This window comes from Phaenicophaeus curvirostris, chromosome 4 (assembly GCF_032191515.1).
Source record: "Phaenicophaeus curvirostris isolate KB17595 chromosome 4, BPBGC_Pcur_1.0, whole genome shotgun sequence".
In the NCBI taxonomy this organism is placed as follows: Eukaryota; Metazoa; Chordata; class Aves; order Cuculiformes; family Cuculidae; genus Phaenicophaeus; species Phaenicophaeus curvirostris.
This window is the reverse complement of record NC_091395.1, coordinates 75326079-75345679: the sequence shown is the minus strand read 5'-3', so window position 1 is coordinate 75345679 and position 19601 is coordinate 75326079. Positions and strand designations below refer to the sequence as shown.

Below are 19601 nucleotides of genomic sequence, written 5' to 3'. Positions count from 1 at the left end.
TGGTCTCAAACAGGATCTGCTCGTGATTTTGCAGTTCCATTTGAGCCTCTTAAAGGCTTAGCTGCGTTCACAGGAAGGGCTGTCCCTGTTTTTACACCCCTGAACACACTGCAGACCTGTGCTCCGACAAACTCTTTAGGTGACAACAAAGAAGCAGGGAGAGAGGTGAAACAGTCTCACATCAGCTCTTCAAGTTTGTGATTTCTGTGATCAGGGGCAGAAAATACTCAACAAAATCCTAGAATCACCAGATTGGAAAAGACCCATCAGATCATCGAGCCCAACCATTCCTATCAAATACTAAACCATGCCTTACATCCTCTTACACTCCCCATCTTTGCAGGTTTTGGATTAGGATCACGATGCTCAGCAGCATTTTGCAGGGACCTCATCCCTTGGCTGTTGGAGGTTCCTTATGTGCCAGTATTTGTGGAACAAGCTGGCCCTCAGGGGCTGGTTCCTACCTCTGCTGACTTTGCAAACATCAGGCAGACACAAATGTTTGCCCAGCAAGGCATGTGTGAGATCTGCTCTGCCCTGCTCTAAGCATTGAAGACATTGTGTGCTCAGCAAAGTGAGTGCTGGAGGTGGTTCACCCTGCACCTGCTGAAAGGGAACAGGGAGAGGTTCACGGAGGACACCACTGCTCAGAGATCTCTGCACTTTCACGTCAGCCATCCTGCAAACTTCCATTCAGGGCAGTCACGCTGGAGAACCTCAAATCTCCTCTGCCATTTTTCTCCCATCCAGCATCCCTGGAGTCTAATACAAAAATATTGTCATGTTTCTCCCCTTTTGAAAAATGTATCCCTCCAAAACTAGATGTAAACACTGAGTGCTAAGCCCTATCTCCTCAGTGAAGCAAGAAGGAAAGTGTTACTAGTTAGAGATGCTTTGGCCTGATGGACTTCCATGTTCAAGTGTTTGGCAGCCCCTTTGATTTGAGCCTATACTATATTATTTGGAGACTTTATTGCTCTCTACAACTACCTGAAAGGAGGTTGTGGAGAGGAGGGAGCTGGGCTCTTCTCCCAAGTGACAGGGGACAGGACGAGAAGGAATGGCCTCAAGCTCCACCAGGGGAGGTTCAGGCTGGACATCAGGAAAAAATATTTCATGGACAGGGTCATTGGGCACTGGCAGAGGCTGCTGGTTGAGTCACCCTCCCTGGAGGGGTTTTAAGGGATGGGTGGATGAGGTGCTGAGGGACACTGCTTAGTGATTGATGGGAATGGTTGGACTCGATGATCCAGTGGGTCCTTTCCACCTAGTGATTCTATGATTCTATGATACACACACCCTCATGGGAAGAGGCCTCAGCTGCTTGTGGTCTCTTTTAGGGAGCATCTGAAAGATGTTTCCCTGACCTCAAATGGCAAATAGATGCAAAGCAAAGTTGGAAAAGATACAGGAAAATGAGAAGCTCAAAACTCTGTGCTGGTCTTCATATCACTAAGTAGACGAAGACTCATCAGGTTGGAAGGGTTATGACAGAGGACTATAGATCAATGTGAAGGGTGGACAGGAAGAGTATGCTCACCATCTCTGTCTGTACAAGGATTACAGGACATCAGATAAAACCAGAAATCACATGTCCAAAACAAACAAAAGGAGCTGGTTCTTCTCCCAGTGTATAATTAAGCTGTGGAACTTCTTGCAGCAGGATGTTGTAGATGTTGAAAATTGATGGGAGTTCATAAAGCAGCTAGATAAATTAATGGGAGAAAAATTTACTAGGGGTAATTAAATATGAAAACATTGTCTATGGCACAGGAAGCCGCAAATTGTTGGAAGCTGACTGGATATTTTGGGGATGTATCCCAAACATTTTGCTTTTCTGACTCTCTTCTCTAGACACCCACTCTCAAAGACAACTCACTGGGATGCACGGACCTTGATGGACATTCGGATGGTCCCAAATTTTCCTATCCGGATACTTGATGGTAGGTTACGGCCCCTCATTACTTTGTAGGTCTCAGGACTTACGAGGATGCTGTGGGAATTTTTGTGGTATGCTGTAGGAACTTCTCCTGTCTTCTGGTGAATATGATGCTAAAATTAACTACTAGCCTGAGGTTTTGTGCAGGTAAAGTGTAAGTCACCTCCACAGAGACTACATATAAACAGCTTAGAAACATTGCCATCCCTTGTGTGCTTGATATTCCATGCTCACCCTACTCTTCAAATCTTCTAAAACCAAGCCAAAGCACTCCTTAAGCTGCATCTGCAGATCAGCTGTGGATCCTTTACAGTGAGCCTCTCTGGATTCAGTGGCAACCAGCTGCTGTAGATAGATTTAACTGCTTCTATATAAGAGTTTAGACACCTGCATCAAGGCTGGTTGTGATGGACATCTCATTGGTTTCTTGATCCTAATCCACAAGAGTAATCTCAGCAAGGCTTAGACCAAGTGTTCTTATTTCTTTGTTTGCAGTTTAGAGCAAGTCATTGTTCTACAGCTGAGGAACGTTAAGAGAAGACAATGTTGCCTTCTTCCCCAGACTTGTGTGCATCATCAACACCAAACAGACCACTCAGCACCTTTGGGACCTGAAGGCACTTACCTGTCCTTAAATCTGCTTAGCCTGAGTGCTGCAGTACTAGTAAAACATAAATATGCAGCTCCTTCCCAGTGCCTGTACCCAGTTCTGTCCATGTCATCTCCTCTCTGTACAGTCAGGAAGAGATGCAATTATGGGAGCTGATCTATCTAAAAAAGAGACTGATAACACCAACAACAGCAAGTGTGGTTGTTTTGGAAGCTGTGCTAGTTGCAGCTGAGAGGACAACACAGTTGCAGTTCATGGTGATGGGTGGAGAAGATGAAGCAGGCAGCGATACCTTCAGCGTGTTTTTCTGCAAAGGCTTGGTTCTGTGAAGCCACAAGCAACACATGCTGGTGTTTGCATGATGCCATTAGCAAGCAGGCTGGTTTTTAAGGCAGGCTGTTGTGATCTCTGGCTTCAGGTCCCATTAACAGGACTTGTACTTCAGACAAGAAGAACGAGGGCTTGAGGTAAGTTTTGATTTCTTTGTAAAACTGGCTTTCCAGTGGGGAATGCAGGGGAATCAGCAGGGATAGAAATTGCGACCCTAAAATAAGGACGTGACCCGGGCCATGAACTGTACTGTGCACTGTCTGTGGTCCGTGCTAGCCCAGTTCAACTTGGTGACCTTTAAGAGCTTAGCACATTCCCTTTGGATATCAGTGGGTGACCTATTGAGGCAAAAAAAGAGGTGTCTGTGCCTGGGAAGCTCTAGGCTGTTGAGTCCCCCCGTGCGGAGCCTGGCTGTCCTCCCATTTCCCACAGATCACAAGGGAAGAGGGAAGTCACGATGCCAGCACTCGCTGTTTTGACGGCTACAAGTCTCTGCTTTGCTGCAGCTGCAAATCGACATCAGCTTCCCCATCTGGCTTCCCTCTGCAGGGCCAAGTAGAACATTTTGTGCCAGAGGTAGCCTGGACAAGCTGTGGCGTGCACCTGGCTGAGAGCTGCCCCGTTGAGAGCCAAAAGTGAGACGTGACTTTGTTCACAAGGTAAGACACGAGGCTGGTTAGTTGCCCTTGTGATGGTTCTTATAGATGTGCAGCTCGAGGGTCTGAAGTATGGAGGTGAGGGTACAAAGACAGGCTGAGGTCAACATCACCCCATTGAAGGCACCGAGTCTCTGTGCTGCATCTGAGCATCACAAGGGAAGCCACAACTGGGCAGCATTGAAGGTGGAGGCTTTTATATCTGGAGGCCAGTGCCAAGTACTCTACTGAGACACACCAGCTGTGGATCAGTGGAGGTCTCCTGTGATGGAAACACGGAATCACAAGGTCATTGAATGGTTTGGGTTGGGACCTTAAAGATCACCCAGTTCCAACCTCCCTGCCCTACACCTTCCACTGGATCAGGCTGCTCAAAGGTTCATCCAACCTGACCTTGAACGCCTCCAGGGGTGGGTAGATACCTGTTCTCTGGACAGTGTCCTGTCCCTTGAGCAGATAATGAAATGCTTTGATTCAGGGGTCACCTTTCCAAGAGCTAAAAGGACACATTTCTGCCTAAAACTCTGATGTCTCTCTTCTATTATTAAGACAAGAAACTCTGCAATTTCTAGCTCATTAACCCTTGATGCAGGGCTAGTGTGCTCGCTGCTTGCTACAAACGTGGTGTCAATTAGCCTGTTACGAGCTAAAGGGCATTATTGGGTTTCAGATGCATAAAGTTCATAGGCTGCATTCTGAGCTGTCTAATAAGAGATGGAAATTCGGAATGCCTGCAGACTGCAACAAAAAGTGTTGCATGTAACGTAATTTAAAGTTGAGATATCGGGAAACTTTGTAGGATGAGGGGTGACCCAGCATGCAGAGCTGTGGGTTTCTATGGGCCCAAGTGCAAGTGCCACCATGAACAGAGGACTCGGGAATCCAGGATCCAGCATTCTGGTCATAACTTTACTTCTCTTCTCTTTAGCATGTTTAATGTGTCCTCTGCTAAGTTGTCCTAAGGAGACATTTGAAGCTGGTTTAAACGCATCTACTTATAGCAAGTTAAGTCATCCCTTGAGTTCACTGTGGTTTAGATGTGAACTTTGTGCTGCTTGGTCCATGCTCAGCCAGGACATCTTGGGCAGAAGTGCTGCGTCGTGGCAGGCACTTTTTCATACTTACATGCAAAGACTTTCCATTGGGATTAATTTCATAGATTCATAGATTGGTTTGGGTTGGAAGGGACCTTAAAGATCATCCAACACCAACCCCCTGCCACGGGCAGGGACACCTCCCACTGGATCAGGTTGCTCAAAGCCCCATCCAACCTGACCTTGAACATCTCCAGGGATGGGGCAGCCACAGCTTCCCTGGGCAACCTGTGCCAGGGCCTCACCACCCTCTTCTTTCTGATCTAAATCTCCCCTCTTTCAGCTTAAAACATTCCCCACTCTGTCCTGTCCCTGCTCTCCCTGATCAAGAGCACCTCCAGCTTTCCTGTTGCCCAGTTATGTACTGAAAGGCTGCTATAAGGTCTCCACTGAGTCTTTTCTTCTCCAGGCTGAACAATCCCAACTCTGTCAGCCTGTCCTCATATAGGAGTTGCTCCAGTTGTACTGACCACATCTGTGGCCTTTACTTTAGCCATAAAACATGTCAGGTGTTGAAACTAAACATTGCCCAGAGTCAGAGGATGGGCTGAAGCTTGAGTCAGTGCCAGGCCACCTCACTGCTTCAGCTGTGATGCGTGTGGAGAAGGTCTTCTTTGCAGTGTCCAAGCCAAGTGTCTCACGTGCATGGGGTCTGAGTTTGTCCATAAAGACAACTTGCTCACCCCTGGGACTGCTGCCTGTGCTGCTGAACCCAAACAGCAGCCAAAGGTCACAGTCTCAGTCCTCAAGTGTCTCGAAGAGGAAGTGCTGTACATGCTGAAACTGTCTCCGTGACAAAAAAACAAGACGAACCCTGCAGATGGTGGTTAAACAGACTGACCTTAAGTAACATAGGCTTGCCAGCTTTAAGAGAAAGCTAAATGCCATGTTCGGGGTTGGGAAGGCAATTGAGGGAAGGAACAGTTTAGCTTGCAGAAGAGGTGAGGGGCAGATCCCCAGCTGCCTAGAAGACCAGATGTGTCTCCATTCCACATGGTGACAGGGCAACTAATGGTGTGCGGGTCCCCTGCAGAGCATGTATGTGCCCCATGTGTGCATCGCCAGGACCTCTGGGGCAACAGGCTGGGGGTGGTTGGTCTCCCAGCAGTGGATGTAGCTACTGAGGCCGTCCTGTGGGTAAAAATATGGTCCCTGGATTGAGACCAGGAGCACACTGAGCATGGCGTCAACTGTGAGCTGCAGCTTATTATGGGCCCCGACAGAATAACCTGATCAGTGCTATAGACTAGGAGAAGTCTGGCTGGAAAGCTGCCTGGAGGAGAAGGACCTGGGGGTGTTGGTTGACAGCGACTGAACATGAGCCAGCAGTGGCCCAGGTGGCCAAGAAGGCCAATGGCATCTTGGCTTGGATCAGACATGGCGTGACCAGCAGGTCCAGGGAGGTTCTTCTCCCTCTGGACTCAGCACTGGTGAGACCGCTACTCGAATACTGTGTTCAGTTCTGGGCCCCTCACCACAAGAAGGATGTTGAGGCTCTGGAGCGAGTCCAGAGAAGAGCAACAAAGCTGGTGAGGGGGCTGGAGAACAGGCCTTATGAGGAGCGGCTGAGAGAGCTGGGAGTGTTTATCCTGGAGAAGAGGAGGCTGAGGGGAGACCACATTGCTCTCTACAACTACCTGAAAGGAGGTTGTGGAGAGGAGGGAGCTGGGCTCTTCTCCCAAGGGACAGGGGACAGGACAAGAGGGAATGGCCTCAAGCTCCACCAGTGGAGGATTAGGCTGAACATTAGGAAAAAAATTTTCATGGAAAGGGTCATTGGGCACTGGCAGAGGCTGCCCAGGGAGGGGGTTGAGTCACCTTCCCTGAAGGGGTTTAAGGGACAGGTGGACGAGGTGCTGAGGGACATGGTTTAGTGTTTGATAGGAATGGTTGGACTCGATGATCTGGTGGGTCTTTTCCATCCTGGTGATTCTATGATTCTATGATTTTGTGCCCAAAAGCACCAAGGAACTCAAATGAGGCTTGCAGCAAGCACAGCTCAGAGTAGACATGGCTAGTCTGTTCCAGGGAAATAATATAGACAGGAGCTCGTGGCATTTAGCCTTGACACCAGAAATTGCTTCCCAGAGAGGCGGCTTTGGTAGTATGGAGTTAGTTCAAATTAATTACATCATTTGTAGCTTGTTCAAGGGGCGTGAAGAATCCATTTGACCTTTTGTAATGAAAAAGTCCATGGCCTTGTTTCACAGGGTAAAACGGGAAGGTTTAAGCCCTTGAGAAACTACTTATCCTCAACAAATGTGACTGGCCAGGTGGATAGTTGACCTGCAAGGTCCTCTTTTCCAAAGAGAGATTGAAACTGGGTAATTGGATGTCCTGGCGTGGCTTTATTTGGGGGTTTCTGTGTGTTTTCTTGCAATGGGAGCAGTAACAGTGAGAAGGGCATTTCCCAGCAGGAGAATGGGAACGGTCCATGACTCCCTCTCCAGGGAGCAATCGCAACCACCATTTTTTTGATTTAGAGATGGATGAAGGCACTATAAGTGGACATAAATGTTCAGCTGGCCATGAATGTCTCGGATAAAAAGAAAACCCACCAAGCCATGCATAAAAGGTCTTGGAGATCTTGGTGGACAGCTAGTTGGACACTGGCCAGCAGTGTGCTCCTGCGGTGATGGGCCATCAATAACACTGTAATAGCAAGAATGCAGGTTGAGAGAAGTGGTTATTTCCTTCTGCACAACTCTGTGAGACAGATAGAGCTCTTGTGTCCCATTTTGGTCTTCCTGGTAAAAGACAGACATTGTACTGGAGGGAGCCCGAGGAAAGCTGTTAAGATGCTTGTGGGTCAGGGTTTGTTCAGCCGGCAGGAAGGTAGGGCAAGATGGTAACTTCTTGCAGTTTAGAACTACCTAATGGGAGAGTGTAGAGGTGATAAAGAAGACTCATGTTGGAGGTGGGCAGTGGAAAGACAACATGCAGAGGGCACAAGCCGCAACATGGGAAATTCCAATTAGATCCGAGGACAGAATTCTTGCCCCTAAGGATGGTCAAACACTGGAGCAGGGCACCAAGAGGTGGGGGAATTCACATCCTTGGAGATATGGAAAACTCAGCTGGAGAAGGCCCTGAGCAACCAGAGCTACCGCTTTGAGCAGGTTGGACCAGAGACCTCTAGAGGCACCTCCCAATCTAAAACATTCAATGATTCTAAGACATGTGAGTGTATGTGTATGCAGACAGTATGTGTAGATACGCATCCCAGAGGTGGTTACTGTGTGATCTGACATACCTTCTGGAGTTCTCTCTACCACCATCACTGTGCAGTGTTCCCTGATCTGTTAGCAAACGTGGAGTACGGAGGAGTGAGTAACTACTGTAGAAACAGATTCAGGTACAGCTTCCCAAAAAACCCAGTGATTTCCACTTCTTTTCCCTTAATATTCCTTAATGGTTTTTCATTATTCTCTTGTTCTGACTAACCTAAAATGTGAAATGTTGTTGTGTCCCTTCTGGGCCCCTTTAATTGGGTCACCAGCCTATTCAAGCACGAATTCTTATCTGGCGCCGTGGCTAAGGGATTTGGAGGAGGGGGTGAGAGGGGAAGCGACTGAAGCGTGTCTTGGCAATTCTGTCCCCTCCAGCAACAGTAGCAGGAGGAGAAAACCTGGCTCTCCTGTACTTGTGCTCCACTCTTTTCTCTCATCTTCATTCACTTCATCTTCTCATAGAATCATAGAATCACCAGGTTGGAAGAGACCCATCAGATCATCAAGTCCAACCATTCCCATCAAACACTAAACCGTGTCCCTCAGCACCTCGTCCACCCGTCCCTTAAACCCCTCCAGGGAAGGTGACTCAACCCCCTCCCTGGGCAGCCTGTTCCAGTGCCCAATGACCCTTTCTGTGAAGAATTTTTTCCTAATGTCCAGCCTAAATCTCCCCTGGAGAATCTCCCCTTCTCTTCTGAGGGAAGTCACCAACTCTTTAACCTATGAGAGAAGCTTGAACCTGCTCTGGCTCTCTGGCTGCAAGGCATCATGTGACGCTCCCAGATGAATCTTCTGCATTTCAATCTGCAAACTCAAAAAACTCCTCCCATAGACACCAAAGGCTTTTCCAAGCCCATGAATCCAATCCTTTGCCTCTCTCCACATCAGGGATGAGACTGCTGTTCCTTCGGTGCAGGAAGCTGGGCCCTTTCTTACCTTGGGAATCTCTGGTTTCTGGGAAGTCCCCAGTGCAAAGAAATGATAATCATAAGAAAAATGGCAAGCTGAGATTGCAGATTTCTCAGGATTGTCACTATTATTGTATCACCAATAATGACATTAAAGACTTCTAACGGAGACTAACCTATCTTTTCCTTCCTTTGTCACAATATCACCAATACCTATGATAAATGGGGCAAGAGTCTAGAGTAACCGTATTTCCATTTTGTACATCAGGTCTACCAATGCCAATAAACGGTTTAGGAGTGCTGCAGGAGGGAAAGATTGTGCAGAGACCACCTTGAATGTGTTTCTTCCCAAGATTCACACAGCTGATGGTTGTGGGTTACTCTACCCTCACCTGTGCTTCATTTGTACGCATGAAATCATTGGCCAGAGTTGCAAATCCTTGGTCCTGAGACCAGGAAGAAGTAGACTTCTCTCATCTTAGAAACATAGCTTAGTGGGACACGGTTAGCAGATGACTTTGAAGAGTTCTGGGCTGTCAGAGTGTGAGTGTAGTCAACACTAGAAATTTCTTGGAAGTGTAAATTTCTTTTATGTCCTCACTGGCTACAGAAATATATATTTTCATAACATTTTTGCTTCAGGATATGCCAAATTTGAGTGCTTCCAGTCTCAAACGTGGACCCCAGGACCCAGAAGTGCAGACTGGACTTGGTGTGATTCTTGCCAGTTTTAAAGCTGGTATTTCAAGCTGATAATTGAGGTGGTTTCAGACTGTGGGGGCAGGAATTTCAAGGGGTAAAAGAAGGTGTCTAACCATATTTGGGTCTACCCAGGCCATTCGTTTGGATGGCTCCTTGGACTGCTTGGCTGATGGGGCAGTGAAGCTTGCCAAAGGACAGTCCAACATCCTGGAGATGATGTGAATTGGGATAACACCTGCATTGAGCTGCCCCAGAGCCTCAAACTGCAAAGTTTATCCCAGTATTTGACTAGGAGCTATCAGAGAGACTTTTGTAGAAGCCTTGAGTTCATCAAGCCCTCCGTCTGGGTAACCTGGCATCCTGATCACAAATCTGCAAGTCTGGCTCCCTGGAAATATGGAGAAGACAATTTTAAGGATTTCCTCACGCCGCCACATGAACCAGCAGTCAGGTTGCCAACGGTAATTTGTTTTGTCTGGTGGAAACATCTCCATGCCTGTGTCCATCAGAGGTTCACCGAATGCAATGTGTTTTCTGTGAAATGTTCCGTGTTCCATAAATCTGCACATTTTGATGGGGAAAAAATGCTTGTATGGAAAATTCCCAAGTAGCTTGCCTATGTCAGCCTGGTGTGAAGCACAACTGGGAGTGGGGTAGTGTTGAGAAACACCACTGTGTCACACTGTCCATCCTGTCTCTTGGGTGTAACCTCATCCCAGACTTGAATAACCTGTTGCTCTTGGCTAAAGGCTTTGACTTTCTGTCCCTGCTTCTGGCTCCCCATCTCTACTGAGCTTGTTTCCATGGATCTCTGCCATGAAGATAACTTTATCTTGGTCTCCTAAGGAAACATAACTTCTGTGAACACACCTTGCGTGTGTATGGAAGAGATGTCTGGCTTCATTCATGTCCTTTTCTAGTTCAACTTCTCTTGAAGTGTTTTACCAACTTCCACCAGACCTCATGGCAGAACAGTCATGGATATAAAGCTTCTATAAATTTGCAGTAAACTTATACCAGAGTCTGACCACAAGGCACAAGTTCGCATGGAGGCATTGGACATTATCAGCTCTGTTGCATATTGAACTCCTTGTTGTTGCTTCCCTTCTCCTTTTGTGCCTGCAGAGTGGCTCTGAGTGGGCTAGGGGAGGTCCAGAGACTTCATTTACGTCTGGAAGAAGGAAATTGCAGTCTTGTCTCTCTTTTGCCTCCTGTGTGGGGTCTGTAAAAGGTCTCCACATCTATGAGTCAGGCTGGGTCACTTCTCTTCCCCCTCTGGATATTCCTCAGCAGAGCAGAGATCTGGTGATAGCTGCCAGGAAGCTGCCCTCCAGATCCCATGTTGGCCTCCAAAACCCTCTGAGGTTCTGCAGCTTTACAAAAGGAGGCGACGTTCATGTTTCGTGTTAATGAAGCACTCCTGGCTTAGCCAGCTGGAAGCCTACACTGTGGAAACAACAAACATTCCTGCTTGAACATTCATGCACTTCTTGAGGGATTGCAATGAGGCTCCAGGAGTGACCAGCTCATGCATTTGAAAGCCATAAGTGAGTCCTTCCTGCTTTTTCCCAACAAGTGTGGCATTCAGCTGAAGTTTTAGGCTTAACTTCACCTTTCTCATAAAGCACCAAACTTGAGGCTAGAAGGTTTATGGGATACTAGTGTGTACGTTGCATCATAAAAGCTAGATTGCCCTTCTAATTGAGCAACTGCAAGAATGGGCTTTAGGAAGGACGCCAAGGATCAAGACACTCCTGATGACAGTGTGAGCTGGCAATGTCCCTTGTCCCCACCTGTCCTCAGGTGGATAAAAGGTGTCAATGCAGAAATGACGTGTTTTCTGGCATCTGATGAAAACCTTTGAATTCGGGCATTCAGACCCTACCCTGCTTGTAAAACACCTACAGTTGCCACCAAAATTAAGACCCATACGTTGCCTGCACCTGCACGGGAGGTCTGGAACAAGCTCCAGGACTCCCTTCCCTCAAAGATGCCAAAGTCGATTGAGGATGGAGTCCATAGAGTGGTTCCACTCTGCTGGTGTATGTGGGCCGAACGGTGACTCTGCTGCCAGCTGCGTCCCTAGAGTCCTGCAGGAAAGAAGGATTTTGTAATGAAGTAGCAAGCCAGGGATATCTTTGAAGAATATCCTGGTGCTGCCAAGCCAGCTCTGCACCTGCTTCTTTTTGCTGCTGGCAGCAAACTCCAGCCTCCCAGGATTACAAGCTTTCGTTTCCCTCTTTGTTTTGCTTTGCAGCTCCTTGTTCAATGCTGTTCTGAGCAGACTGGACTGCTCTCTGACCCTACTCTTCTGAAGCCATGGCACATCTGCTCCTTGTGCTCCTGATTTTGAATAGGAGTCCCCTCCCCAACAGTAAAATATGCAGCTGCTGACAGTGCCAAAGAGGCTTTCACAACCTCTTGCGTGACAGCAGTGGACGTGAGGAAAGGTGATGATGTCAAGCGTGGTTGCTGCAGCAACCCAACATCAGGGTGCGTGTGTCCTTTCCAAGAATGCAGTTGTGATGCAGACCTGTCACGGAGTCACAGCTGGAGCCCTTGGATGAGCTGGCCGAGACCCAGATGGTGCTGGGGTTGTTTGGAGACAGATACGACTGCGTGTTCCATCCTGAGTGGCTCCCTCCAGTGCGTGGCTGGGAACACAGGGAAAGGATTTCCAGAGAAGCGCTCAGTGTGCTGGGTAGTGATGGTATCTCTGCAACAGTCCAGCCTTGCCCTCAAGAATGAAACAGGGGGATCAGCACAATTTTAAACCAGACAGAGCAGGAGGAGGTGAAATGTAGGAAAAAGCCACAAAGGAATTTGAGGGGAATGATGGGAATCCATGAAGGACGGTATAATTAAAGGTCTGATTCTGCTGATACATGCCTCTTCTGGGAGTGGCCACCAACTAACCCAGGTGTCAGTGGCATTTGACCATCAAGCATTCAGTTCCTTGCTGAGTTGATTTGACCAAGCAGGGAGACCCAGTGGTGGAGGGAAGGCAACAGGCTGCTCTTGCAGCCCTGATTCATGTCAAAAGCAGAATGGAGGCCTCTATCTGATTAGAAAAGCTTTAATTAAAAAAAAAACAGTTAAAGGAGAAGCAGAGTTGCCCAGCGGGGTGTCGCTGAGCTGGTTACTGAGGTTGCAGCAGCTCACCTGAGGATGGACCCATCTTGGGACTAAGGGAGAAGATCCCAGTGGGAAGGGCAAAGAGAGACCATAGAGCAGTGGAGACCAGTGCTGTCTTCTCCATGGAGGGTTGAACTTTCAGGCGTAGAGCGTGGTGGGCACAGGGAAGCCAGCATGTGGTGATCAATAGCATAAGTAAACCATCCTCTGCAATCTCCTTGCCAGATCCCTGAACAACAGATGTGTAGAAAAGTAGCTCATCATATTGCTGTGTCTGGCAGAGCTTGGAAGGGCCAGCTAGTGTGGGTTTTCTTCTTCTAAGCGCTGCTAGCTGGGACTTGTGGGGACCCAGTTGCAGAGCTCAGTTGCTCATAGAGGACAAAGCCTGGCTCAGTCTTGGCTCAGGTTAGAGGTAAGAGGGTGATCAGTGCCTTCCCTCCTCAGGGAATGATCTGGGGAGCCCAAGGGACTAACCTTTATGCTTCAAATCCCCACCTCACCCTCTTTTCCTCTGCAAAAAGCACCCTAGTTCCCTTCTGCTCTCTTCCCATACGCCAGATAAAGGAGGTTGCCTTGATCACAAGACCCGAAGAGAGAGGAAGACAGCAGCACTGTGGCCCTGCTATTAGCAGTGATCAATGCTCATGGGATGAACCCTCTGTGCAGCGGATCCCTTTTCTGTCACATCACAGAATCACTAGGTTGGAAAAGACCCCCAGGATCATCAAGTCCAACCATTCCTATCAAAGAGATTATCTCAGCCTTTCTTCTCCTGACCTTCGCCCTTTCCCATGGCCACAAGGGTCTCTCCCCTCCACTGCAGCAGACCCTTCTGAGAGTAGATTTAACTCCCTAATCTGGCAGGACGCTATCCCACTGTCCAGAGGCAGAGGACAGTGGTGGGAGGGAGAACGCTCTTCTAAGGCATGGAACTGTTCATTTAACTCATCACATCTGCTAGACTTGGCCCTTAATCTGAAAAGGTACCAAAATGCGTATGAGAAAGCACCACGCATTCTTGCACAATCCAAACCCATCTCCAGGCTCCCTGCTGGATCTCAGCCCAGAGGTACTTGTTGTGATTCAGTAACGCTCTCTGATGTGTGGGGTTTATTAAAAATAAGCATGTGTTTTGAATTACCTGCGTAGAGCAAAGAAAGGTTTCAGCACTTTGTTGCTTCACAACTCGCAGCTCAATTCTGGAAAAAGGGTGTATATTGAACACGAGAGGTGCATCAAAACATTGGTCAACAGGCTTGTCAAGTAGTCTTGATTTTGAGTCACTCATCCCATTAGGATCCCAGAGGAAAACATCCAAAGAAATCCTCTACCTTCCAAGCACACAAAGGCGACGGGCTGGAAGGGCTTTTTCAGAGTTCCTCTAGCCAGATATTATTCTCTTTTTTTTTAATGGCAAAAACTTATTATGAAGGCAAGTGATCCCATGCTTCTTGGTGAGCAAGGATAATTAGATCGCCGTAACTATATGCTGTGAAGTGCTCTTGCTACTATAAATAAAGGTCGAACGCAAGGCACTTCCTGCTACTTTTGCTGACACGTGGCTGCCATTTAGTGATTCATAATCTCTACACACGGCTTGGCAAACCGACGGGAGGTTTTTTTTAATAGGAGCTGTTTTCCACTTGTGCAAGCACAACAAAGGATTTAAAGGGACCTGCTTCACTCTACCTACACAACCAAGTTTCAGCAGAAGGTAAGTAAGACAAGTAGGATCGTGGTTTGTAAGCTGAACTATGCAGGAGAGGGGGATGATCCTCCACTAGCTGCTAGGGGGTCTTCAAGCTGAAAAAAGTTAAAGCTATGCCTATTTTTATATTTGTCACAGAATCATCAAATGGCTTGAGTTAGAAGAGACCTCAAGGATCATCCAGTTCCAACCTCCCTGCCAAAGATCAGGTTGCTCAAAGCCCCATCCAACCTGGCCTTGGACACCTCCAGGGATAGGGCAGCCTCAACTTCCCTGGACAATCTGTTCCAGGGCCAAACCACCCTCACAGGAAAAAATTTCATCGTAATATCTAATCTAAATCTCCCCTCTGTCACCTTAAAATCATTCTCCGTGTCCTCTCCCTGCACTCCCTGGCAAAGAGCCCCTCCCCAGCTTTCCTGTAGGCCCCCTGTTAACTACTGGAAGGCTGCTACAAGGTCTCCATGAAGCCTTCTCTTCTCCAGGCTGAACAACCCCAACTCTCTCAGCCTGTCCTCATTTATATACCATTTTTCTTTGTGTATCACACTGCCTTGTGCAACTGCACAAACACTGATATGACTGAGCAGCAGAGGGGGAAAACGGATGCCGGGAGATAAGAAAATGTGACAGTGTTTGGACAGGGTTGTAGTGGGCTCTGGTCTTCTGGTCCACGGGCTGGGCTTTAATTGTGAGATAGACTCTAATGAGATTAATTTCATTATCTGGACAGGAATAGGAAAATATTGCACATGGTTTAAGCAGCTTTCCATGCTGGGTCTGTTCTGTGGTTTGTATGATGCCTTGGTAGCAGGAATATCATGGTGGTCTTGAAGTACTGAGGCAATTACAAAGGGTGAAAAAGACTTTTCATGTTTAGGAAGACAAGTGGGCTTAATGTGCTTGTTTCATCAAACAGGCATTCATAATACTAAATATTTATGTTTAAGTTGTGTAGGATCATGGTTATTTAATTTGAGACAGCTTTTCTCTGGTTTTGTGCAAGATTCAAACATGAAACATCAGGATTTAGAGAGCTGCTAATATTCCGATGTTTGGTCTAAATGTAGAGAAGAGAAATTACTTCTTTAATGCAGTCGCACCATTTCTTAGACTACATTAGTGAACTGCCTCATCTCCTATTTTGATTTGTTTTAATAACCTGATAAGAAGTTTCCAGATGGAGCTGCACTGGGATGTATGATCCGGGGTGTGTATCTGTGAGCAAGAATTTCCATGAAGGATCATCTTTTACCTTTGATGGTTGGCCCATTTTATTTCCTTTCCATAACCTATTTTTTTTTATTTTGTCTGTGTGTGTTTTCATGGAAAGTTCAGGGAAATGGCTTGAATTCTGTCTTTTGAGTGAATTCATCATGGAGCCACATCAGTCTTTGCGTTACAGCCCAGTTTAGAGTTTCTACTGTGCTGGGCACCATTTAGATGTGCTGCAAGGGCCAGTCCTTGCATGGAGATGTAACAGCTGAAGGAAACAGGAGGGGAAAAGCTGGCTTGGCAAGGGAAACCTGGAGCGAGCACCCGAGCAGGAGACTCCAACCATCCACAGAATCACCAGGTTGGAAGAGACCCACTGGATCATCGAGTCCAACCATTCCTATCAAACGCTGGTCCAACCAACAGAACACATGGTCCAACCAACTGAATCATGCTGCTGATGTCATTTATTAAGCTTGATTCCTGGTGAGGAAGAGACCTCAGTGGGTACCACTGCGGGTACACTCAGGAATAGTGAATCACTGATGCTGTTGAGCTGAGTCACTTGCATGGACAGAGACCTTTTCACAGAAAATGTTCTGTGGTGAACAAAAAATCCCATCAAGTCAATAAAAAAAAACCCAGCTCCCTTTTCAGTATCCTCTGACCGATGAAAGGAGCATTTTGCTTGGTCGCATATCATCTCCTTCTGAGGCTCCGGTCTGGGTGCAGAGCGACCTGTGGTTTCCAGCTGGCAGAACAAAGGCTGGGGATCGTGTTTGCAGGCTGTTTGTTCAGCGTCCCGGTAACAGGACATTGGGCACCTGGAAACTTTGGCATGCAAAACTTGTATTTCATCATCTTTTTTCGTTTCTTCTGAATCCTAAAGCAACTGAGAGAAAAAAAAAAGTTTTAATGTTCTTTCTTCTTTTAAACAAAAAACACAAATTGTGCAAGGGCGGGGGTGGGAGGGAGGAATTTTCCCGAGGCCAAATTATCACCTGCTCACTTAAAAGCTGCTTGAATATTGGCACAGAGGAGATAAGTGAAAGCAGACTGTGGCTGTAGATACTGAAGGAGCACATGAGGGAGGTCTGGAAAATCCTACGTGCTAGGGACGGCGTGGCAAGGGAACAGCTGTCCAGGGTCTCAGCCAGAACAAGAACTAAGGGCCAGCAAATTAAGTCAGTGGGATATGGGACCTGAGGAAACCAATGGAGAAGGGTCTTCATGCAATGGGTAGCTAACCTGTAAACTTCTTGATGAAGGATATTGTGGATACAAGGCGGTTCAAGAGGTGAGTGGGCAAATTCATGGATGAGAGGACTACTGGGATTTACTAGGCTTATAACCCCTTCAGGCTTAAGAGATGCCCCGAGCTGAATTAAAAGAAGGCTAGGAGAACAGGCCACCCAGGGAAGTGGTGGAGTCTCCTTCCCTGGACAGGTTCTAAAAACATGTAGATATGGCACATCATGACATGGTTTAGTAGGCACAGTGGTGATGGGCTGATGGTTGGACTGGATGATCTTAGAGGTCTTTTCCAACCTTAATGATTCTATGAGTCTATGAGTTTTGGAGAGAAGTATTGTAAGTGTTTGATTCACCCTTTTGTGCCTGCTCATGGCCGCTGGTTTTGTCTATTTTTTTCATCTTGATGACTTGGAATAGCAGGAAGCAAAATGAGCTTGGCCACCAAAGCCACCGCACATTCCAGTGTGTGATTGGAGCTGGGAACGGCATCCTTGATCACATGCAGTGGGAATGCGTTCTCCACAGGTCTGTGTGTAGGTAATCTCAGGTTTTGAGATGCCCTGAATGCTACCAGAGAGCACCTCAGGAGGATGCTCACATTTATCTTCCATTTCCTTTCCCAAGTCCTTTCCCACCTTTAGCCGTCCCCACCAAAGCAGCTTCCCAAGCTGGATAAACCCTGGACTAGAGCAATGTAGCTGGTTTTATGCTTTTAATGTGTCTCAACAGCACTGGGCAGCCAGCCTAGCATTTTGACTGAGATTTTGATGGCTTTCTCTTACCAATTCCCTCCTTGTGTTTCTCTCCCAGCAGCACCGAGTAATTTTACCAGTTTCGTCTTGTTTTGCTTTTCTTTTGGGGATTAGAACAAGGGACCTATTTCCACCAATGTGATTTGGCTGCCAGAGCCCTGCTAGTGCCTGTCGCCAGCTGCATTGTGCTGCTACCTTTCTCCTTCCCCACCTCTGAGTCAGGCAAACACATTCCGTCCTTCTGCGATTATATCCTAGAGATCTGAATGTCACAGCAGGCTGCTTGGTTTAACACAGGAAACATTTGTGCCTGCTATTTAAGAGAAATAAGTCGCTCCGGTTTCCCTGGGAACCAGCCTGTCAATCGAGCCTGCCTGACTCCCCTGCTATTAAAATAAAATGTGGAAGAGTAAATGGATATGTGGCAAGTTGTGGCAGGGTAAAAAGCTATCTGGATATATTTCATATCCAAAATGCGTGCTCTTACGTAAAGAAGGAGCTAAATTCGAGTGCTTTTTCAGATAAGTTAGATGGATCATCATTCTTTTTGGGTTACTTGTGCAGCGCCGCATCTTCTTGCGCAGAACTTGGAGGCTGGCTGTAAAAATCCTTGTGGCTCAGCAGTTGTCATATTATGTCTGTGTGCAGGTTATACATAATACTTGTTCCCTGGGCCCCTTGGCACTAGTTTCTTCTGCTGCTTGTGGCTGTACCGAGGCTGCGTTCTCTATTACACCTCTTAGCCTATTTCTTCAGAGCTTTTCTCTTCACCCTGGGAGAGCCTTGGCTTCTCATTTTGTACAGGTTATAGCAGGGCTTATCTTCAAGACCTGGGACTTTCAAAGACTGCAGGTTATCTGTGGGGCAAGCTATTTATAGGAAAAGCAGTACCAGGATGGGTCACAGCACTTGGCAGTGTCCACATGCAGAAGACAAAGGCAACCTCTGTGCTGGATAGCTTGAAAACTGGGCATCGTCAGGAGCTGAGAGACAGGCACGGCCAGACAGTGGGGCACGACGAAACAACAAGGCTGTTTTGGTCAGCGAGGACGGCTGCAGCCTGTGACCAGGCATCTGTGGGCATCACAGTGCCTGGAGTGAAGGCAGAGGAGAGGCAAGGGCTGCTGAGACTGAGATGGAATCAGTGGTGGGAGCAGGAGGGCTCTGAGATGGAATCAGTGGTGGGAGCAGGAGGGCTCTGAGATGGAATCAGTGGTGGGAGCAGGAGGGCTCTGAGATGGAATCAGTGGTGGGAGCAGGAGGGCTCTGAGTTGTTCACCAGCCTGTAAAGGAAACATCCAAGCCAGTGAGATATTGGCTGGAAGAGAGATCTATCGGCTGGAAGTAGCGCTGTCACCTGGCCAGAGGTAGAGATCGAAAATGAGACTCGTAGGACAAGTTTGCATTTTTTCCACTGTTCTCAGTGCAGTTGGCATTGCTTGCGCTTTCCTCTATTACCTGCTGTGAGATAAGGCAGGAGCTGCTCTGCTGTCATCAAGACTCCTCCCACATTTCCACATTCATCCCTGTTCCTTTGTACCAGCCAAATCTTCATTTCCTGCATTCTTTGTGTTCAGAATACTTTGAGTGATTGCGGTTTCATGCACCCTGTGCTGAATTGGCACCAAAGTGGAGTAAAGGTCCACAACTGCTTTTATGAGAAGGCACACTTGGTGTGCTAGGACTTCCCTGGGACTTAAGAAGGATATGATAGAAGTATACAGAATAGTGAGAGACTTGCAGAGAAGTCAACTGTTCGCTGTCTCTTCCAATATAAGAACATGGGGGACGAGAGGGAATGTCCTCAAGCTCCACCAGGGGAGGTTCAGGCTGGACATTAGGAAAAAATTCTTCACAGAAAGGGTCATTGGTCCCTGGCAGAGGCTGCCCAGGGAGGTGGGTGATTTACCTTCCCTGGAGGGGTTTAAGGCACGGGTGGATGAGGTGCTGAGGGACATGGTTTAGCGATTGATGGGAATGGTTGGGCTCGATGATCCAGTGGGTCTTTTCCAACCTAGTGATTCTATGATTCTATGAAGATGCAAGGGAAAAGAGCGTGTAATAA

At 47.5% G+C, this 19601-nt stretch overlaps 1 protein-coding gene across 1 annotated transcript in view; it reads left to right on the top strand.

The window, feature by feature from the left end:
* Positions 1-3408: 3408 nt before the first annotated feature.
* The window catches only part of SMOX (spermine oxidase), an 87477-nt gene continuing 71284 nt past the window's right edge, over positions 3409-19601 (top strand). Inside the window, exon 1 of the mRNA XM_069856647.1 lies at positions 3409-3538. The gene's annotated coding sequence lies outside the window, so the exon portion shown is untranslated. The remainder of the gene's footprint in view (positions 3539-19601) is intronic.